A 23,485-nucleotide genomic window follows, 5' to 3' on the forward strand; every position below is an offset into this window, starting at 1 on the left:
TCAAGCAACTTAAAGAAGTCCAGACGCTTTTCTTTGCAAGCTCCTTTGACAACGTTTTGGAGCCTCAGTGTTAGTATTAAGGCTACCGAGACCAATTTGTGCTTCTAGTTTTCAGCTAGCAAGTTTGGATACTAAACTATTTTCTTACACTGCACATTGGTAACACAGATAACTGCTAGTTAGAGTGGCAGACTAATAAAATTCTAGAAAGCAAAACTGGGGCACAGATTTATTGAAAGTGGTTGACCACAAAGCTCCAAATGCCCCAGAAGGCATCGACAGCACAGAGACTGTAGAGAGGTCTAGTTCATTGACTTCAATTAGCCGAGGTGAAGCCACTGCTAGCAGCTACAGGCGCCTGTCAATCAAAGTGGGCATGGTTCTAATTCGAAGCCTTGGCGGTATCCAGATGGATGAGTCTTAAAGGGAAGTTCACCCCCTGCAGAGTTAAAGGGGGAAACTATACATGGAGGCAAAACACATTTTTGTGCAGGCTGTAAACACGTTTATTTCTTCTGCAGAGCTGGACATTTTAACAGTTTAAAGGAACTTTTTGGAATAAGCCTCATGTGGATGCTACAGGAACTACAGCTATTAGTGCCACCATGGCTTTGTTATTCAGCCCTGGAGGTTGCTGTTTGTGACGGACACAATACAATTTAAGAAGCATCACATTGACCTGAATTTGCACATTTCCACTTATTCATGGCAGTTGAGTTCTTGAAAGAAAAGAACACATTAAAACTCTGCAGCATTTATGATTCGGTGCTCAAGGCCACAAACAGCAGGTAAGTGAGCTGAATCATTACGTGGAAAGGTCTCTGCTGGTGAGTGTGTGCGTGTATAGATCATGTCTGCATCTCTGTCTGATTGTTTGTGTGGGTGTGCGAGCAAACGTACATATGCTTGTGTGGGTGCTGGAGTGTACTGTGTGTCATAAAGGGTATAATAAAAGCTCAGGGGCGAAGGGAAATGTAACTCACCAGCTATGCTCTCTGCTCTCAACGCAACTGTTAACGCTTCTCCCCAAAGAGACCAGCATCCACTGCTGCATCCCAAATAAGTCAAATGCACGCCACCGTTTTCTTTGTTTCTTATGGAAAAACAACCCCAATGAAATATGACAGCCTCAGATGAAGCTGTCATGTATATGTGCGAGTGCAGTGTAGCTCGGCGGGCTTCAGGAGGGAGGGTGTTTTCTTTGCCCAATAAAAAATCAATTCTCAATTCTCTGCCTCGTTTGTTGCTGCTGGCAAACTCCTGCAGAGCCTTGAAATCCTATTTAATAATCAAGCATGAAAAGCCATGGATAATAGACTATTATGAGATGCATTTGAAGAGGGGTAGATAAGCTTCTACTGTAATTGAAATATCATTCACATCACATGTACTCAAGGACCACCGTGGTAAGATCTGTTAGTCACACTGAGACCTTATCTTGGAGCTGTTTTCACAGACAGGCAGGAGTGAATCCACCCACTTGTTAGACTAGGCTGTTAATATGATGGTCATTTATTTAACTGATCTCCTGTGCATACTAGTCCCATATCACATTCCTCAGATAGTTGAAGCCAATATTTGCTAAATTAAAAATATTAAGAGGTCTTCAAGGACATGGCCGATGAACAACTGAATAGTGAAAACAGAAGTTATTTAACTCTGGTGGGAAGCTAGTTTTATGACATACCTGAGATTTCTCCACAAAGTGTTAAGAAAACTTCATTTAAATCTGCATTGAATACATATTTATATTTCAACAGATACCAGTGAACTATTAGTGTGGTCGCTTACAGGAAATGATCAATGAATTGTGTAGCTCCCCTCATTGCTACAGAACCTGTTATAGTGCGTTCAAGTGTCATCGTATACAAATCTTCCATCTCAAAGTATACTCACTACATTCTTCCTTACTTTCTCTTTGTTTATACAAAGAGAGTTTATATTATGTTTATTTACATTTCCCCAGACCGTCATGTCTCTCTCACTCTCTCATCTCCTCTCTCCCTCTCATCTGCCTTTCCCCCACCCCTCTGTTAAGCCTATGTGTCATCCTGTTTTATTTTGAAAGTCTTGTGTTCGATGTTCAGTGTGTTTAGTTTCGCTTCCCCTGTGGCGTTCAGATTCATTGGTGTCAGCTGTGTTTCCCGGGTGTTTCCACTTCCGGTTTCGAGTCTGACTATCAGTCTTTACTGTCCTTATTTAATGAAGCCAAAAAAATATGCTTTTCATTTAAAAAAAAAAATTATGCCCAACTAAACTTTTGAACCGTGGTGTTGGTTACGTCAGGCTCAGCGACTTTTGTCGAGTGCAGTTTTTTCTTGCTGGTAATCACATTTCCTTCCAACATGAGTGATTTGCCATTCAAGCTATAAATCACCTTAAAACGCTTTTCTCTCTAAGGGGCCAGATTAACCTCTTACCTGCTCAGGTTCATAGTGACTCAAAGAGCAGTGAGCAGCATGCACTGCATCACAAAATGCTCTCAGACCAGTTAAATTAGTAATAAGGTATTATTAAACCTTGTGCAGTTAAAAAACAGAGACCTTTGAACAATATCTGATTCAAAACTGCTGACTGGGTCATGGTGACAACACAGAGCTTTACTAAAACCCTGCAGAAACAGCATTACTGCAGTGGTATGGTTTCACTTAAAGTCTCCTGGCAGATTTATTCTCCACAAACAAAAACCAGCCAACAAAATCTCACTTTTCTTCAGGTCTTTGCTTTTTCCCCATTGGTCTAAACTATCGTGTTGTTGGTTCAGTTTTATCTACCTGCTCACGCCACCTCATCAGTCTGTTTAGGGAGCCATTTGAGGCCTCGCCGAGCTTTTTTAAACATTAGTTACACCTTTCAAAATGCATCAGCCACACTCTAAGTCACACGTGGGCAAAATCTCAAGCCGGCACTCGATGGCCTCAACGGAAACTTGACACACACACTCCTCCAAAAAACAGTAAAAGCTTTATTACACACATTAATAAATCATACTGTAAATGCTTTGCGTCAATAAATAACAGAAAGTATCAGCTGTTTGCTCACTGAGTGGATGGAGTCAAATTTCACTGCGTTGCAGGTTGTGACGGTGGCCCTCGCTCCGCTCTGCAGCCTCATTGATCCTCGTGCGGCGACACACGAACCACAAAATCAAAGTCTTGAATTCAGCTTTTAAATTGTGCAGAGAGCGAATGGAGAAAAGCCTCGATTGGGTGATGTGATGGGATCTGGAAAACCAGTAAGAAGCTGAACTGTTGCTTTTTGAACCAGCTGAAGAAGAGCGATAGAAAAGAAGAGGATTGATGTCTATTCCAAGCTCAGATTTTGGAAGCACTGGTTTAATTTTGTTGATGAAATTTGGAAAATGACGGCACATTTTTCTGACCTTTGATGTAAAAGGTTAAGGCTGCATCAAACTATACCCCCAGGTTTCTGGCATCTGGTTTCATGGTAGCACAAAAGGGTCAAGAATACATATTCAGTAGCTGCTGTGGTTTGGATGACTGAAAAACAATGACCAGAATTTGTATGTGTAATTATTAATATTTTCTCCATCCAATGATGCAGGCGTGGATTTTAAAATAACACAATTTAAGTGTATTACAGAGAAAAATCAACATATTCAAACAGAAAGTTTGAGGGTTTTGGAACACAGATCTGTCATGTCTCTTACATTCATGGATTTAATGTTTTTTTTTCTTTTTTTATCACTACATGCACTTTATTTAAGTCAGTATTTTACCTCTGGGGAAAAATGCTCTCCACCCCTGCTCTCTAAAGCATCATGTGTTTGGTTCAGTTTTATTTACCTGCTCACACCACCTCAGTCTGATCAGGGAGCTATTCTGAGTCCTGCTGAGCTTATTAGACGATGGTTACACCTTTCAAGATGCATCAGCCACAGTCCAAGTCCTCATATTTCCTCTGTTGCTCTTTTAGGTGCAGTGACTGCCGTCTCCAGGTTTCCCAACAAGAACAGGCAGGCCAGCTTTATTTATACTGCACGTTTAATACGCAGGGTTATTCAAGGTGCTTTATGTAAGAGACACAGGCGCAAGATAATTAGAAGGAATGTCAGAAGATAAGAAGAAAAACAAAGAAAAGCAGAGAAAGAATTGGGAAGGGGGAAAAAATAAAATCATCTGAAGAAGCTCAAAGCACAAATTGGGCCACACTTTGATTTACACCAAAGAAATATTTCCTGAAGCCATTCTCAGACCCCTGGGAAAATTACCCGATGCATTTGTACTGTAGTTGGGTTCAAGTGTAAGAATATCAAACAGCCTAAGAGTAGGTTTACGCACATATTAGGCTGCTGGTGACAAAGTCCTTCTAATTTGGTAAGCTAGGTGTTCATATTGCTTTGTCTTTCTGCCTTTATTTCAGGATTCCTTATTCCTTAAATTGAACCAGTGAAGAAAAAAAGGATTTTTTTGCATAGTACCTGAAACTTGTTCTCTGGTATGACAGCAGCAAGCTGGACTTTTTGGCCTTTTAAATCTTAAATAACTTCCCTGTATGTGCATGTACTGTGCGTGAATAAATAGGCATACGTGGTGTTGGTGGTGGGGACGTTTTTGTCTACGGAAACCAAGAAAAAATCAAATCCACATTCAGAAAGTTGCACGGGACCGTGACAGCTCTCTGACCTTCTGACTCTTCTCTTCTCGTTCTGCTAGGACACCAAAGCCCCGGCTGCTCAGTTAAAAACACAACCAAGCAGGATACGAATTAATGTGTAAATAAATAAATAAAACTTCAAACGCTGGAGCCCTCATGCAGCGTGAGGCAGGGCCTTTGGTGCACCGCCAGTTCACCTCTGCCACCTGAATATCGAGGATAATAGAAGTACGATGAGAATAACACAGCCATAAAATGGAAGAAAGGCTCAAAACATCCACAGCCATCAAGCCGAGACGCTCTATTCAGTGTAGCGTAATATGCTGCACTTTGACATGCTCCATGTACGCGGACATTTGGTTCTCTGATGATTTCTTTCAAATTGAAATGTGAAGTTTCACTGTCATCTTTGTCCTTCCTTTTCAGCTGTGTCATTTGTTGGCTGTCATCAGGTTTGCTGCTGCAGGAGGTACAGCATTATAACGTCCCTGCTGTGCTGCTGCTGGACATCTGTGGTGAAGGTCTGAGGAGGTCGTTACAGACAAAAGGTGACAGCTGACACTTTTCTCTTGGCTCTCACCTTGTTTTGTTTCCAAATCACTGCCCACGCTATTTTACTATGACTCCGTCTGTCAGTATGTCCAGACAGTTAAGTAGTGACAAGGGTCAGGTTTTCCTCTGTATATCCATCCATTTTCTGCCACTTATGCAAGTGACACTTACCCAGACTTTTAGCAAACTATTTTAGCCACTTTTAGTGATTCATTTTATGCACAAATATTATCGTAATGATTTTAAAAGATAATGAATAACGTCTTAAATTATTACCATATGAAAAATGATACAAATCAAGTGTAAAAATCAGTGAAGTGTATGACTTGAACTTAAGTCTCTGGTATTAGTAGCAAAAGGCAGGTAAGAGGTGGTGACTGTTTCATGATCTGCCTCAGACTATATTGGAGGTACATAATCTCTCCAGTCTGTTGGGCCTCCTGGCAGGACAAGCCTGAAACCCTTCACCTTGGAGTAGTTCATCCTGGTAAGGTGGTGGTCCACCTCAGGACCCGACCGGGTGGTGTTAGTACCACTACTCCCCAGGCAGAGAGTTCATCCTGAACTATGAGCTCCTCACTTTATCTCTAGGGTTGATCTCATACAGCCTTCAGAGGAAGCTCATTTCTGCACCTTGTACCTCTGGTCTTGGTCATTACTCACAGCTCCTGGTTGTAGGTGAAAGTAGAAATGTAGATTGACCATTTGCCTTCATGCTTCATTCTCTCTTTACCACAAAAGACAAATTTGTCTTCCCTCATTGAGAAAAGGACCCAGACATAGTTTGGGCTTCAGGAAAGTAGTGACAGGTGTCCCAGTCCTGTAGGTGAATGGGCCCTTTTCCCCTTGTGAACATGTGCAACATCCAACATCCCACCTCCAACAACCTCAGCAACCATCTACCTTCAAAGTGGGCAAAATGCACCATAATTAAATCTAAAAACCAAATAATTAAGCAAGGACTGAGGAGGCAGATACAACAACAGGCAGTGTGGTGGTTCATGCCATGAAGACACCCCCACTCCTATCAAGGTCACTCGAATCACCAGAGCCCAAACACCAAAACACCGAGAGGTCACAGGATCCCACACAAGCCCAGAAACCCCAAGTGAAGAGCAAAGTCACAGAGAGCAGAAGGTGCCCAAAGATACTTGACTGCTTCCAGCAGTCTGTACTTTTACAGACCGACCCTTCTCTGCAAATGTCCCCAGCAGGAGCAGGTCATTGGTTTTTGAAGCCAGAATGATCACATCATCTGTGAAAAACGGCAAGATCTTGATACTAGTTGTGGACACCCTTCACGTGTTTGCTGTTCTGTGCAGTTCATGAACAGTGGAAAAGGCAGTCGTGGCAGAGGAAAAAAGACTGACTCATTACTGCCATGCAAACTAACCTCTCAGTGCAGCTTCTTCCAGCTACTGCACCTTTTGTAGCAGTTTTTCTTATTTTCAGTGGCAGCTGTTTTCTTCCCGCTGCCTTTCCTTTGATTACCACGAGTCTATCTCTGTGTGGAGTTCGCTCAGCCTTCAGCTGAACAGTCTTGGCTCAGAAAGTTGTCACTCTCTTTGTATGGAAATGCTCCCCAGCCAGAATAACAAAGTAAAAATCCCTACATGTGCCCGAACTACAGCTAATGTTCTCGGGTAGTTGGGCGCAGCTCACACAATATTTGTAACACCACCAAAATACAAGATAGGACGGTCTATAAAAGTCTGTCTAAAAATATTTTTGTTTCATTACAGAAGAAGTTTAAACAATGCCGTCCTGCAGAGCCGGCAAATTGGTTCCCAAGACATTTCCTCTTTGAATAAACTGGAATCCAACAAGTCCTGGCTGTGCATTTTTAGGTCAGACATGCGCAAACAGAAAAATACAGCAAAATACGAATGTTGCAAACAATGTCAAGCGCTGCAGAGAGGCTTGTTTTTGCTATTGTTTGAATTGTTAATAGGTGAATTGTTGGCTACTGTCACTGTATTAGCTTTGATGATGAAGCAAGAAGAACTGTATGTCTCTACCTGTGCCGTGCTCGGAGAACAAGGAGCGATGTTTAGGGACGGAAGAGAAGAGAAACAGCTGGTTTGTTGTTCACTCTGACAGAGAGAGACAGAAATAGAGAATCAAAGATGTGTGAGAGAGAAAACGGTGGAGGAGGAGAGGAGACATTAGCCTTGGAAGTTTTTCCATGTAATGTCACAAGCTATTGTCTTCGCTCTGCTCAAATCCCATTTCTGCTAGTGCTGTTTTAGGCATCAGTGAAGGCTGTAGTCTGGCCAACGACTAGAAGAGCCGCAGTGGGAAAGGTTAAATCAAGAAGGAGTTCAAGTCCACTCAGCAGAGGGAAGCTGAGGACGAGCAGCAGCGCAGCAAGCTGCTGAATAACATTCAAAGTGTGCTTTATGATTTATGTTTGGGTTTTGTAATGGCACAGAACTACCTCCTCTGGTCTATGTGCAAAACATAAACCTCATGCCAGCAACACCAGGTGGCGGAATATTCCCAATCAACCCGGCTGAGTGTGGAGGAGTGGGAACTTGGGTGTTTTGTACGATTTAAATATAGACTACAAGTAAAAGCTACAGCCACTGGAGCCTCTGTTAGAGCTTCAGTTTTAGCGTTTTGGACATCACAATCTTGGTTCTAGATGAAGTGGAAAGAAAAAGGGTTGAGGAACATGGGCATACAATTGGTCTGGATTTTTGCTAGTGTAGGGCATCTGGGAGTTTGATGCAGGGTCCTGAGGGGTTTGAGAGGCAGTCGTCATAAGCTGGTGCTGCAGGTTTGGAACACCAAAGAGAGATTGGAATACCCTGCCACCGCATTGGAAGCACATAACTGCCACCCTCTTGAACCACACTGCAGCCATCATAGGGAACCATCATAACCAGTGACCGTAAGTTCCTATGCATGTTGTAGCCATCCATCCTTTCTCTTCCACTTATCCTTATCAGGGTTGCGGGGGGCCTGGAGCTATCACAGCTGTCACGGGGCGAGAGGTGGGATACACCAATTAACCTAACCCCATGAACAGCATGTCTTTGGACTGTGGAAGGAAGCCGGTGTACCTGAAAATGGGAAAACACTATACTTTTGAAACTTTACCTAAATTATCAGACTCCTCTTGGGGAGTAGGTGTCAAAGTGGTAGCTAACACTAGAATATGCATATATTTAACAACAAAATCCTTTAATTTTCTCAAAAATCTGCAGCGCACCTTATAATCTGGTGCATCTTATGTATGAATTCTGGTTGTGCCTACTGACCTCAAAACCATTTTATGTGCTACACGGCGCTCAAAAATCTATCAAAAAACGTTTTAGTACGACTTTGGTGAGCTACGAAGCCGCACCACTTGATGGATTGTTGGAGCTTTATGGCTAATGTAGTCAGGAGCCTCGCAGAGTAATCTGGGTCCTAAACTCTGTTCGCTTCAGGTCCCAAAGTCAAACGAACACTGCGGCGTCACTGAGAGTTACAAACTTTCTACATTCTTTTATCTTTAATAACATGATCAGTGTTGCTGCTTTACCAGGTGTAACAATTAAGTTTAACATCCAGGCATCCATGAAAACAGAATTTATTACATTTAACAGAGTTAGAAGTTAGCAAGCTAATTTCCACCTAAACATGACATAGCATGTTCTGACTGAGAGATTTCTGAAAAATTAAAACATACAGCTCTGCTATCACTTCCAACATAAATGAAGACAGAAATGCATGGCAGGATGCTGTAAACAGACCAAACTTCAGTCAGGAGAACAACAGAGAAAATCCATCCACAATAAGAGGTTACTCATTAATATACTGCAACAACATGGGAATAGAACAGCTGCCAGAGAATTCAACATTAATGAATCAATGTTACAGAAGTGGAGGAAGCAAGAAGAATGATTTGAGTGAAGTTTGACTTATCTGACTGTTTTGTTTCGCTTAATGCGCCTTATGGTACTATTGCTACTATCTGGAGACTGAAGAATTTTGTTTGATTCAGATTAGTTTGATATTTAGTTAGAGAGACAGCTTGATTTTATTTTTCATATATTAACTTGCCAATAACCTTAAACAAAGGTTTCAGATCCTGAGGCATGCATATATGAATGATAAAAACATACTGCTGAGTTTTGTTAATAAATATACAGCATATAATTTACAAGACTTGGTACAGATCTGCATCACTAAATTAAGACAAAATGTGCTGATGTTTACTACTTATGATCACATTACTTTAGTTATGAATAAATAAATGAATTGTCTGTGACATTTAGTTTCAAACAGTTTCTCTTCCAAACAGTCGTGTCAAAGCTGAAAAATCTACAAAAAAAAAAAAAAAAAAATGTTTGTGGATTTAAATCCTCATTTTAAGTCTTTGAAAATGGGGAACTGTGTATAAGAGTAACTCCTCACCCGTTAATGCTAAAGTTTTGAATCCCATCTTGATTGATGTAGAATCTGATGTGGTGCTGTACTGTGCTTTGTAAATTTACAAAGACTAAGTAACTGTGCAAATACTCGACTCTCTTCTTGCTACAATGACGTTAACACGTGAGCTGATGAAGCTCAGCAGGCGCTGGTTACCATTTGGCTCATTTCAGATCAACATTTCTGAACTCTTATGCTGATGCTCGTTGTTTTCAGAACTGCAGCCGAAAGCCAACCTGACATTTTTGTTGCCAAGCAGAAGAGTTTTTCGTTTGTCCTGCAGGCAGACCGGGTTTAACTATCAGTGTGCATATTTAGGGAATAATTGACGGATGTGGCCCCGTGTCTCCAAAGCCTATTTGAGTTTGATTCATGCAGCGCTAGCGATGTATGAATCAAAGTTTTATGACTTTATTTGCATACTTATGCCTCTTGAATTAATACTAGATGCATGCATGTGTACAAAGCATGCATCATGATCATGAATTCCCCCCCCTCTTTAGCTTCCAAACCAATTTTTCTCTGCATATGTTTTATTTTATCCCATCCTCTCTCTCTATGTGCTGGTATATTTAGCTCAGAAAAGTTTATCACCCTCCACCAGCAAGCGTCTGAGGTCATTTGTACAATATTTCACTGTTCAGATCAGCAGGGCACAGAGCCTCCGATGACAGCTGCGGTTTGTGCTTTGCTCAATCACTGCAGAAAAGTAATCAGATGCAGCACAGTAATCCGAGAAGAAGTAGCTGTAATGACTTATTTGCTTTTGAATTATCAACAACGGAACAGTTTTCATCTTGTGTACACATTATAACAGATGTGCAATCAAACATTTATGAGCACCGAAGACAGTCAGCGTCAATTTATTAGTCAGCTCTGTGAGAGAAATTTAATTTCTCCCTATGATAAGAGAAATATCTAGTGTTGTATATGAAATAAGTGGGTTTGGGCTGGCATTCAGACCACTTTGTTTCAGACAGGAGCTCAGTCGTTACTTGTCTGCAGACTGTTTGGGGCTGTATTGGCAGCTAAGTTAAAGCCACAGCCACTGTGATGGTGATGGAGTGTTCATGGTTTTTTTCATGTCTGTAATGATCAGGTCAGTATAACTCAGTCAGCCGACCAATCGCAGAAAGCTTTGGTTTCTACCACGTTTTCCGTGGCTAAGATAATGGCCACAAATGAGACGTGATCTTGGGTTTTGTGTAGGGTTCCTTTTTGAGGTCAGCCCCCCACCCTGATTTTATATATATGGTGTATTAAAAAGAATCATTTGATTTCTAAAGGCTATAATAAGTAATAGACATAGAAGCATTAGGTCAATTTTAAAATTCAGTATAAATTATTACATACAAAACTTAAAGTGTTCACAAGCGCTGAAAGTGTCCGCCTCCAGACATTTTTGGTGCCGTCCAGTGTGAGGCTGGACGGTGCTAACGCGTTAACGAGCTAACAGCGCTAACGCATTGATGCCGTGCAGCCCCACGCACTGGGCGATCTGCCGCGTTAATGCGGTTATGCCGTTAATGTAATTTTAATGAGATCGATGCTGACAGCACTAATATAAAAACACCCAGCACGCCCCTGCGGGCGGTTTATCCTTCAAGCTCGGGTCCTCTACCAGAGGCCTGGGAGCTTGAGGGTCCTGCGCAGTATCTTAGCTGTTCCCAGGACTGCGCTCTTCTGGACAGAGATCTCCGATGTTATTCCCGGGATCTGCTGGAGCCACTCGCCTAGCTTGGGAGTCACCGCACCTAGTGCTCAGATTACCACGGGGACCACCGTTACCTTCACCCTCCACATCCTCTCGAGCTCTTCTCTGAGCCCTTGGTATTTCTCCAGCTTCTCGTGTTCCTTCTTCCTGATATTGCTGTCATTCGGAACCGCTACATCGATCACTACGGCCGTCTTCTTCTGTTTGTCTACCACCACTATGTCCGGTTGGTTAGCCACCACCATTTTGTCCGTCTGTATCTGGAAGTCCCACAGGATCTTAGCTCGGTCATTCTCCACCACCCTTGGGGGCATCTCCCATTTTGACCTCGGGACTTCTAGGTTATACTCGGCACAGATGTTCCTGTACACTATGCCGGCCACTTGGTTATGGCGTTCCATGTATGCCTTGCCTGCTAGCATCTTGCACCCTGCTGTTATGTGCTGGATTGTCTCTGGGGCATCTTTACACAGCCTGCACCTGGGGTCTTGCCTGGTGTGATAGACCCCAGCCTCTATGGATCTTGTACTCAGAGCTTGTTCTTGTGCTGCCATGATTAGTGCCTCTGTGCTGTCTTTCAGTCCAGCTTTGTCCAGCCACTGGTAGGATTTCTGGATATCAGCCACCTCCTCTATCTGCCGGTGGTACATACCGTGCAGGGGCCTGTCCTTCCATGATGGTTCCTCGTCTCCCTCCTCTTTCTTGGGTTTCTGCTGCCTGAGGTATTCACTGAGCACTCGGTCAGTTGGGGCCATCTTCCCAATGTATTCTGGGGATCCCACAGGCAAATGGGAACCATGAAGAGGCCGCTAGAAAGGCTGCAACCACCAAGTACCTGCAGAGGGTCAGGCAAGTCCTGAGGAGTCAGCTGAATGGTAAGAACAAGATCCGGGCCATCAACACATACGCCCTGCCCGTGATCAGGTACCCTGCTGGGGTAATAGGCTGGCCAAAGGAGGAGATAGAAGCCACTGACATAAAGACAAGAAAGCTCTCCTCATATATATATATATATATATATATATATATATATATATATATATTCCCTGTTGGCTGTAAACAATTTTCATTTAATAGAAAATGCAGTTGCCAGTAGATTTGCCCTTGTTTCTGCTTGGCCATATGCTGCGAACTCCAGCTTTTCTCATGTGAATGTACTCGTAGCTGGGCTGATAAACCCCAGGCTGATGTTTAAGTTGATAACCACTTTTGTATGACCGCTTACCCTAAATGATGATTGTTGAAGCCAGATAATGGAAGGATACACTGAGCGTCTAATTTTTGCAGTTTTCATATTTTCTTAGTTTTGGATTTGTCTTTGTGGACCTTGGTCGTCATCCTTCATCTTCATTTTAGTGTCATGTTTCGGCGGTGTGGCGGGCAGGAATTGGACCCAAACGCAAACTCACAGGGACAGAACTTGAACTCAAAGCACAGCTTTATTTTTGGAAAACAGATCACAAACAATGCAAAACTAAACTGGGAAAAGCTAATTATAATATACACAGGGAGAACCACACACAGCATGAGGGAGATCGCGACCCTGACACAGAGAAACACCGGGCTTAAATACACTGGGAAATAACGAGGGGAATGAGACACAGAAGGGGAGCACAGCTGGGAGAAATCGGAGATAACGAGACCAAAGGGAAGAAAAACTCAATACATTCACATAGGACGCAGACCTTCAAAGTAACACAGGAAATGTAACATAGACGCAGACGTGACTAGGGGAGACAGAGCAACTAAGAAACACAGAGAACAATAACAGGGAGACACAGAGAAAATTAAACAGAATACAAGAAAGCCAAACTAAGACACTAGACTAAAGAATAAACTGGGGCAGCAAAGAGAACTAAGATCATAATATAAAAACTCAGAGACACAAGAAACTCAAAACACTGGGTCACCGACCCAGGACCGTGACATTTAGCCCCTTTTGGTATACTCTATATTCTAGTTAAATTACTTATTTTTTTTTATCTTACGTTCAGCCTCTTTGGTGTTGGCATAAAGACACTACCAAAAAGAATAACAAAGAATAAAAATAGTGTTCAGAGCTAAATAAGTATGTAATTACCGTAGTTAATGACAAGATCCAGACATCAACAATCGCCCTTATTACAGTAGAATATGAAATATATATGCAGTCATCAGTGTTGGGGAGTAACGGAATACATGTACCGCCGTTACGTATTTAAAATACAAAATATGAGTAACTGTATTCCGTTACAGTTACCGTTTAAACAGGTGGTATTCAGAATACAGTTACTTTGTTGAAATAAATGGATTACACTGCGGTACTTTCCTGTTTTATTTTGTCGCGGGTCAGGACTGTTTGGGTTAACAGGCAGAATGCTACAAGCATAGCTCTAAAGAATGTAGCATCATGGGCAGTGTAGTCCGTGTTGCAGGGAGAATGGACTGCCATACACGTTATGTGTCTGTGAGCGCGAGGAGGGAGAAAAAGGGGAGTGGAAAGGTACGAGTTGTCATCGAGGAAAAACGGGAGCTGGAAGCATGTAAATATAATAATAACCACTGCAGCCAAGAAGAGTGCCTGACGAGCCCAGCTGTAAGTAAGCTATTAAGACTCGACTGTACACCGTGTTCGTGTTTTCCTCCGAAAACAATAAGTTCCGTTGGAGCAGCCTTTCAACGCCTCCCTCTGTCTCTCGCTAGCAAAGTGACCCAGACAACAAAGTAAAGCTATTTTTCGGCTACGACAGGGACCCCGCCGTATTAGTCAGAGGTCCCTTTACTACAGTTCGGAGTCGCGGACCTTCAGTAATAGTAATAAATCACACAGCAATAGTACATTCACGTTGTTGTAAAAAGCATGATAATATATTAAGTAATCCAAAGTATTCAGAATACGTTACTGTCATTGAGTAACGTAACGGAATACGTTACAGAATACATTTTGGGGCATGTATTCTGTATTCTGTAATGGAATACATTTTAAAAGTAACCTTCCCAACACTGGCAGTCATATATATTCAGCACACAGTTTTCAGCTCTGCTCCCATATTAGAAAACACTATCAAACACACTCTAGAGGGATTCCCAGTCTGTCAGATGATAAATTATTTAGTTCATTCAACCAAAAAGTGAAATATGGTACAGATTCTGTAGCACCTCAGCAATAATTTCTTTGCTCCCATGCTGGACTGTAATGGATAAAATTTGTTATTGTAATTAAAATCTTCCCCAAATCAAAGAGAAGCAAATTTATTATTGTGAATATAAATTTCACATCACAAAACTGCTGCAATCCATAATATCTTTTTCTCCCAGTTTTGGTGACGACTTTTACAACTGAAATGTTTTCTTCTGGATTTGATTTGATTTCACGTATTTAAAGAGGACAACCTTTGACCTGAGCTTTCTTTTACTTTGAGACGGAGCCAAGGGAAGCCTCAGAAGGCCTACACACGACACTGAAAGGTGACCCCACAAATATATTGAATATAAATTTGTCAGATTCACTTTACATTGAACTGATTTATGTCAGGAGCCAGAAATATTAAATTTTTTTGTTCTACACATTATTCCATCTTCCACTCAAACTCTGACAGTTTGGTTTGAGATGTTATGCAACATATTATGCAAGCAGAGGCTAATGTAGCTTCCAGCTGCTAGCTTCAAGCAGACCCAAGCAGCAGGCACCAGCAACCTGATAAGCTCTCTGCTTTCTAACTCCACTTCAGCAGATTTTTCTTTTTCATTTTCAAATTTGTAGTCTTCACTCCCATCCCACGCTATGAAGTAGCACTCAGCAGGACATGGAAATACGCTTTAATGTGTAAAATCAGCTTTCAACGCTGAGGTAGGCAACATGTTTCTGCTGCCACTGGACAAAAAAAAGTCAATATTCTCTCAGCATATGTGGCCTGAGATGTAGATCCCTGCTCTGCCTCTGGGCTGTGTTTTCAGGCTTTAGGAAATCTATTGCATGACGGGAGACTTTGTCCACTCACAAGTCTGTTTAGACCAGATCAGGTGAAATGAGTTCATACATAAGCTAACACATGGTGATGCAATGGGTTAAGCGGAGGACTTTAATGTGGGAGGAGGTGTGAATCCTGTATGAAGATAAAAATTGGAACTGACTTAATTTAAGCTGCATAAAACATCTGTTTACAGAGAGGGGAGAGCTGCAGGAAGAAGGAAGTGCATTTATTTTCTAATTCAGGGCTTTTATCTCTTTTAGTATACGTCTCTGGTAGCTGTCAGTATCTAACTTAATATGAATAATCATTTTCATAAATCACTTTATGCTAAATGCAAAGTGCAAAATGAAACCACAACATCATAACTTCTGCAGCATGTTGTGAATGGAGAGTCTTCATTGGTATATATTTGAAAATGAATACAACTTCACTGACTACCAGCTAAGGACAGGGGCTGGAGGAAGTTTATCATCCATCCATGATTTTAGGGCTTTATAAAGAAAGCAGCTTTGGGCATTTCATCTGTTAATGACCAACAGAGGGCGACTAAAAAGAAGTCAGTTTGTAATGAAGTTAATGGACGTACAGCTTCCACGTTACTTCATTTACCAGTCGGTGTACACCCCCACCCTCACCTATGGTCACAAGTTTTGGGTAATCCCCCCCCCCCCCAAAAAAGAAAAAGATTGTGGACACCAATAGTTCAAATGAGTTTTCTCCAGAGGGTGGCTGGGTTCAGCCATGGTGAGAGGTCATTCCACATCCACATCGAAACGACCCAGATGAAGTTGTTTTGGGATCTGAAAGGATGTCTCCTGGGTGAGGGTATTACGGGTATGTCCTATTGTTGAGTCTGTGTTTCCACAGGCCCCGCTAGTTTAGAGACTTATTCCTCATGAAGAAGGAAACCAAGACAGAACATCTTCAACCGCTCTTTTACTCGCTAAGGAGGGAAGCTTTGGTCAGAACCAGGCTGTGAAGCTAAATGCTCTTCACCTGTCTCTGGCCCAAATCCTTCAAAGAGCAGCTCTCCTCGCAGCTATTTAAAGACATGACAGTTACAGTTTACACAATACAACACAAGCACCTCCCACCGTAAAAGCCCCCAATGGTTCTAAGACAAGGCACTGTGTGTGTGTGTGTGTGTGTGTGTGTGTGTGTGTGTGTGTGTGTGTGTGTGTGTGTGTGTGTGTGTGTGTGTGTGTGTGTGTGTGTGTGTCATGGGTCAGACAAAGGAATGCCTTTGATCCTATAGTTTGAACCAAGACTTTACAAATTTAAGAAACACAATGACAACATTCAACAATTTGACTTAACACCTATCAGCGGGATTTCCCGGGGTAGACCCAGATCCAGCTGGAAAGATTGTCTCTCAGTTGGGAATGCCTTAGTGTTCCCCAAAATGAGCAGGAGGAGGTGGCTGGGAGAGGGATATCTGTGCTTCTCTGCTCAGGCTGATCCCCTCACGAGCTGGCCTGGATAAGTGGCAGAAAATAGATGGATGGAAAGATGGATGGATACTCCCCTGGTAAGTTACTTCAACACCACTTTCCTGATGGGTTTAAGGTTTTTAATCTCTAGTTTCAAATCCTTTTGAAGTCATTCAACATGATGATTTTCTTTTGCAGCTTATTCTACCATTAGTGTCCAGTTCGTTTTTTGTTCAGTTTCTTCGCAGCAATAAAGCTGAGTATTTTGAGTTACTTCTGCCTCCGTGACTCCTGCATTTTGGGTCCTCTCTTCCTGCCTGCACGCACACAGCCATGACACCAGCTGATCATTGATCAGTTTCATGATGGAACTGGGGAGGGAGGGGGAGAGAAGAGTCAGCTTTGCAGCAAGGACAGAATAACTCCAGCTTTGTGTCTTTTTTCATTCTAGCTGAAGTACGGGACAAATCGCTTCCTTTTCCCCTCAATATGGAACTCTGATGGCCAGTCCAGCTGTGGCTCCATATATCAGTTGTTAAGCTTAACGTTTGAATACTATGCAAACATTTAGAGATTAACTTACGCACTTGCTTTACTTCTCTGGGATAGTTTTCTCTCAGATAACATGCAGCGGTTTGGAAGCATGTAGCGAAGCTCCAAATGCTCCAACAGACCGCCGACAGGTCTCGCAGACAACAGCCGCTCTATCAGGTGACACATACTGCTCCGATGCGCCGAGCTGGGTTACGCCAAGTAGCGCGTTTTGTGAGGTGATTTTGTGATACTTTGGATCAGATTACATTTTTTATTTCTCTCCGATATCCGATCCAGTAATTTAGGCCAGTATTGGACCAACACGTAATATTGGATCGGTCCATCTCTACTGCATAGGTGCTTGATTTTACACTCCTGTGGCCATGAAAGTGACTGGAACATTTGAATGCTTATAAAACCATTTCAGCAACCACCAAATAGCTAAAACAGCAAATGACTAAAGAGCAGGTAAAAAGATTCAGCAAAAGGATAAAAACACAAATCACTGCCTAAAGCTGTAAGTTTCATCACTCTCTAACCAAAATTCGGAACCAGCAGCAAAAGAAGACAAACTATGGTTCACGTTTGAAAAACATTGTAATAAATTCCCTCTTACTTTTGCCGTCTGGCTTCAACCACGATAAAATCACACTTGCTGCACAGCTCTCTCTCAGTTCACTTCGAGACCAGATTCCCATCAAAAATCTCTATATTTTTTTTGCCTCATTCGCTTGGTTGTTACACACCAGTCTATCGTTGTGTAGAGTGTTGTTGGCCGCTGTTCTGCCTAATTCAATACTCAAGCAAATTTAACTTGCACAATAAAACATTTGTAACTTTGTCTTGATGTAAGCTCAATCGTCCAGGTAAGGATCAATGGTCATGACAATTTTTTTTTTTTAATATATATATATATATATATATATATATATATATATATATATATATATATATATATATATATATATATATTAATGATCAAGGAACTGACCTCACAGCCCATTGTTCATTCAGTGGTGCTAGTTTCAGTCATTATGCAAATGTACTGTTTGTACTGACTGAAGAAGTCACTTGGATGACAAAACGTTTCCCACTGAAAGCGCCACGCTCAGATGAACAGAATCAACTTTTTGAGTCTGATGCTGCTAAAGTGAAATCAATTTACAATCTTTGCACAGGTAGTAACCATATGTTGGTTTTTGTCAGTTTTTGATCTTCTGCAGGGTTTATTATAAAAGACCAGGTCAGGAAAAAACTCTTAATATTTTTCAGTGTTTTGTCCTCAGTTACTTTGGCACAATGGCATCTGCTTTGATGCTTGCACCTCTGATGAAATACTCTGATGAAATAGTCTATTCCCTTTGGGCATGTCATTGTCAAGCAGGAACCTCTCAAAAAGTCCCGGGGCTTAACAGGTTAATTAAAAAGTGTACGAATTTAAGTTTATGAAGTTACAGCTATATCGTGTAGTTTAAAGCTCAAAAACAATGTATGTGCACCACCTCTGCCTCCATGGCCTTCCAGTGCATCTTCAGTCCTACTTTTTCCCCTCTTTAAATAGGTTAGACTTTAATGTAACATCACAATATGTCCTGAGCTGCACACCTGAACTCCAGTCTGACCAACTTCAGAGCAGAAAACAATCATGCAGCACCTCATGAGATGAGAACCAGCCTGGAAACATAAATGCTGAGCGGAGGTCATTCAGCAGAGACTTTAATGCTACATCACTGTCAGTGAGCTGGAAAGTGCAGAAACTCTCTTCAACAGAGACGCAGTCGACTCATTCTTTGCATTCTGTCACATTTTTATTACATTTGCTGCTAAAAAAAACCCTTTAAACAATTTATCTTGTTCAAGATTTGCTGAAGTTCTTTGAGGTATAAACTGAGCTCAGAAAAATGGGACAACATGACATTAATAGTACATTTTAAAAGCTGTGTTGTTTGCAACTCTGAGGTCAACAACCTTTTCTTTCAACACTTATCACAAATCCTGTTGTTCTGAGAGCCGTGTACAATAATGACTGTGCAGAGTCGCTGCTGCTAAAATGCACTCAGCTAAAAGTTGGGATCAACAACATCTGGTGATAAGTGGCAACCTCCAATGCTAAAAAATGAAGTGAACACTAAACTGCAGTTCCTTTCATGGCCACTTGAGGCTGGCTCCAAAATTGAGTCAATTCTCATAGACTCCCATGTTGAAATATACAACTTTACAGCAGAAACTGTTTTTTTACAGCTTGCTATAAAAACTTTTTTGCCTATATGACAGTTCAGAACATCTGGATGTGAATTTTTAAATAACTCTTGTATCTGGATATTAGAGCTAGGGACTGATTTGACAGGTCCATAGATGGAGTAACAGATGGATCTCGCTTTCAGGTCTGCATTATTTTAACTTGCCACCAGGGGGTGCTACCCATGGCTTAAAAAACACATCTGGTTTAAGTAGACCAAGATGGTGAAGGTGAAAATGGCCATCTCAAAGCTTCATAACAGGATTTCACAAAGGAGTGATATCACAGTAGATATGCCCACAGTTGGAAAGAATAAAAAGAGACCATTCTCAAGCTTATTCCCTTGCTGGTCGTGCGATCGAACATTACAGCTGACCACACAGCAAGTACGAACCATGGCTGATGTGCGTGCTTTTGCTTGAGCTTTGTTTGGCCCAGGAAGTTGGCGTCTCAACCAAAAATCCTGGTCACGCCCCCTCTCGTGACATCACGCTCCAAAGTCCTATAAAATTTCCTAATGCAGCTTGCTAACCAGGCTAACTAATTAGTTAGCATTTTAGTCTAAATATATATCAAGGGCTTGTCATGTGTATCGTGAGAGAGAGAGAGAGAATCATAATTAGGTCCCTTTAAAGTGATCCATGGGTGAAGAGCATCCTCTGATGCAGGCTTTAGTAGAAGTTGAATGGCTGCAGGTACAAACAAATGTCTGTACCGTTTTGTTCTGCACTTATGTGCTTCAAACCGACAGCTGGTGTGAAAGAGGTGGAATTCGCTGTGTAATTGATAAGAGCAGCCCTGAACGATGCAGCTGTTAGGAGTAAACAGCTGGCCGGTTGAGCTGAGACTCACCTGCAGTTTATTCTTACCGACCCACTGACAGTCGAGTTTAGAGAGTTTTTGTTTCTTTCGAAGTTACAAATGATGCAGGTGGAAACGACGAGACTGAGCAGGGGCGAGTCTGTGGGGAGGGCACTAGCCCCCCACACCAATGCATTTGGACTGTACCAAAGTTTAATGTAGTTTTTTTTTTTTTACATTCCAGTACTTTCTCCTCTTGTAGAGCTTTATTTAGTAATTATTTTGCAGTTTTTAAATTATAATCTATTATTATATATTATAGTAGATAAAACCAAGCAGTATGTAATTAATACATTAATTCATTAATATAAAGCAGCCAGATATAGCTGTAGAAAACAGCAAGATGGATCCAAAGGAGATAAAATTGCACCTTAACAGTTGGTTACAGGCTGCGTTGGTTTCTGTGTGTGTAGGAGTGGCAGACTAAAGAGGGAATTACTGATTGTAATAGCACTGAATGGACATAATGAAAAAAAAATTAAATAAAAGTAAATAGAATAAAATATTAGGAGGTGATTCCTTCAGTCAGCTCAAACTGTTAAAGCACTGTGGCAACAGGAAGGACGAGACTTACTTGTTTTTCCAGGAATCCTGAGTTTTGTCTTTGAAATTCAGCAGCACGAGCTGGCACACATCATCTAAAGTTCTAATTATTTTCCTGGCACCACTGTCAAAAAAAGAATGCCTTTCTTCCCAGCACGCTCCATGTTTCAGTTTCTACATATGTACCTATAAGCTTCTGGCACCAACTCGTGAACCTCTTAATTTAGATTATCCACAGGCAGCAGTCCTATCAAATGAAGCTATCACGGAGATCTGCCAACAAACATGTGATCCAGGTTCATAACAACGCTTTTTCACAAACTCAAACAGCTTATCACTTATGTAGCATCACAGCTTGGAAAGCAGTCACAGCCCGGTGTGAATCTGCTCCCTCACCACTTGTGCATTTGGCATTCAGTAGTTTAACTGAATGAGTCTGCGATGCTGGAGGTCACGAAGCCAAGGTCCCTGCCTTTGCCCACTACCTAGTTTGCACAGCACCCGACCCCAGCACGTGGCCCTGCAGGTAATGAGTACATCAGGGCCAGCAAGTCCCGCTCCCAGGTCTGCATTTTAGGATTTTACCCCAAAGTTTTCCTCCAACAGGCGAGATATTTTTCATCCAATAACTTATTTACTTCGAATTTTGAATTATTTAGTCTGCATGTACACTGAGGAACAAAGACGGAACCAAAAAGTGATCAAAATATTAAAAGAATCCCATCCAGACAAACTGCACATCATACATGTACCACAACTCCTCAGTTACAATATCATAATAATAATAATAATAATAATAATAATAATAATAATAATAATAATAATGCAACAACTCGGTGCAAAGAAAAGGATTTAAATGCAGGACACCAAAGTAAAATATTAACAAAATTTCAGTCCAGATTTCAGACACCAAGAACCACGTCTACAACTCGTGCAGAGTCCATATAGGAGGAGAATAAACTTGAAATAAAGAAAAATAAAAGGAAACGACTGGAACGACTGACTTTAAAACTAAACTTAAAGAAGTCAGAGGAAAGCAGGAGAAATGCCTGGAAGCCTTGCAATAGAAGGATACAGGGCGGAGTACGTACACAGATAAGTAACTGGCTTATGAAGAACAAGTGAAAAAGAAAACTGAGCAAAAGCTTGAAACAAGAATTACCGAATAAAAACAGGAACTGATGGCAATAGAACAAAATCTCACACTATGATAAATAAAGTGAATATGTTTTTGGAGCATTGCTGAAGCTGCTTCACAGTTGAAGTGTTCAGAAATGACAACGAGTCATTAAGGACTCTTGTTATTCTAGAACACACAACTGAAACAATGCTTTGAAATCAGTAAGCTTCCACTAAAATAAAGAAATAATTAACAGTGTCCTGTTCCTGCAGCCTTACTCCAAAGGTCATGTTTTAACAAGGGCAGACTTCAGCTCTGCGAGGACGATTAACACCCAGATCCGCCGGCAGCTTCTGCTGCTCCTCGCACAAGAATCTGAGATCCTCGAGCTAAACGCGCGATAAATCAGCCATTAATCCCTCTGTGGTGCTTTAACAGTGTAGGCGATTCATTTAAAATACACCCCCATGTTGGACAAAAGTGTGAAATTAAATGTCACTCCTTCTCTATCTCCAGTCAGCGAGCAGAGCCAGCAACTCCGAGCCAGATAAATTTTACAGAAAATTCCACCCTTGGAAACTCTTCAGCTGTTATATATAATCAATCTGCGATATCCAACACATTCCAGGAGTTATTATGTGACAGAATGTGGTAATTTACCTTTTTTTTGCTGTACTCCCTATACCTGACCCCACTTCACCCATTTCCACTTCACTTAATGGTTTTTAGTGTTTCCAGGAATAACTTTTGATGACTGCCAGAGAGGAGGCCGGAGCCTCAGTGCATTAAACTATGTCCAGACATGATCTCTGTAGAGTGGGTTTAATGCCGGATAGCAGACATACTCTGGATATATTTTGTTAAATATTCAAACTGCTGGAGAAAGCGGACGTTAAAAGGTAAAGCATCAGTTCAAATTTAAGTCAGAAGAAAATGTAGTTTTCATTTGAAACACGGTTAACACTCAAGTTATTTCTCCAGTTAAGAGCGGACAAAAACTGCTCCATAAAAAGACGTTTGCTAATGTTTCCAGACGTTCGTTCGCTCTCAGTCTGCTTGGTGCACTAAGGGGAATTAAAGGCAGATATGAGAAAACCAGCCCTACCTGCTGTATGAATGTTCTTAGTTGTGTCTTAAAGCTGCAAATATTCCACCTGCTCTGCCTAAACTTCGATATTTACAGCTGATGCAGTTGTCTCAATGCAGAAGGATACAAACGTGTCCCTGTTCATCAGAAAACTTTGGTGGATCTTAGTCTCATTTTGTCCTCCTCAGATTAAAACGCTGTCACTCATCTAACTGCAGTTACATGAGTATTATTCTGAAAATCAGGCAACGTGTGGAACAAAGAAGTGGATGAGAAATATTTTTTTGCTGTGACAAAGTTGACAGGAGTATTGCTTCGATCGATTGATGTTGCAGGTGATATGGCTCTGAAGCCAAGACTCGAGGGGATGTCAATGAATTTTAGACAAGCGCAAGGTGAATGCCAAGGAGTGGGTG

This window comes from Rhamphochromis longiceps, linkage group LG6 (genome assembly GCF_057381845.1).
Source record: "Rhamphochromis longiceps isolate RC_006_pf linkage group LG6, R_longiceps_female_GT1.1, whole genome shotgun sequence".
NCBI lineage: Eukaryota > Metazoa > Chordata > Actinopteri > Cichliformes > Cichlidae > Rhamphochromis > Rhamphochromis longiceps.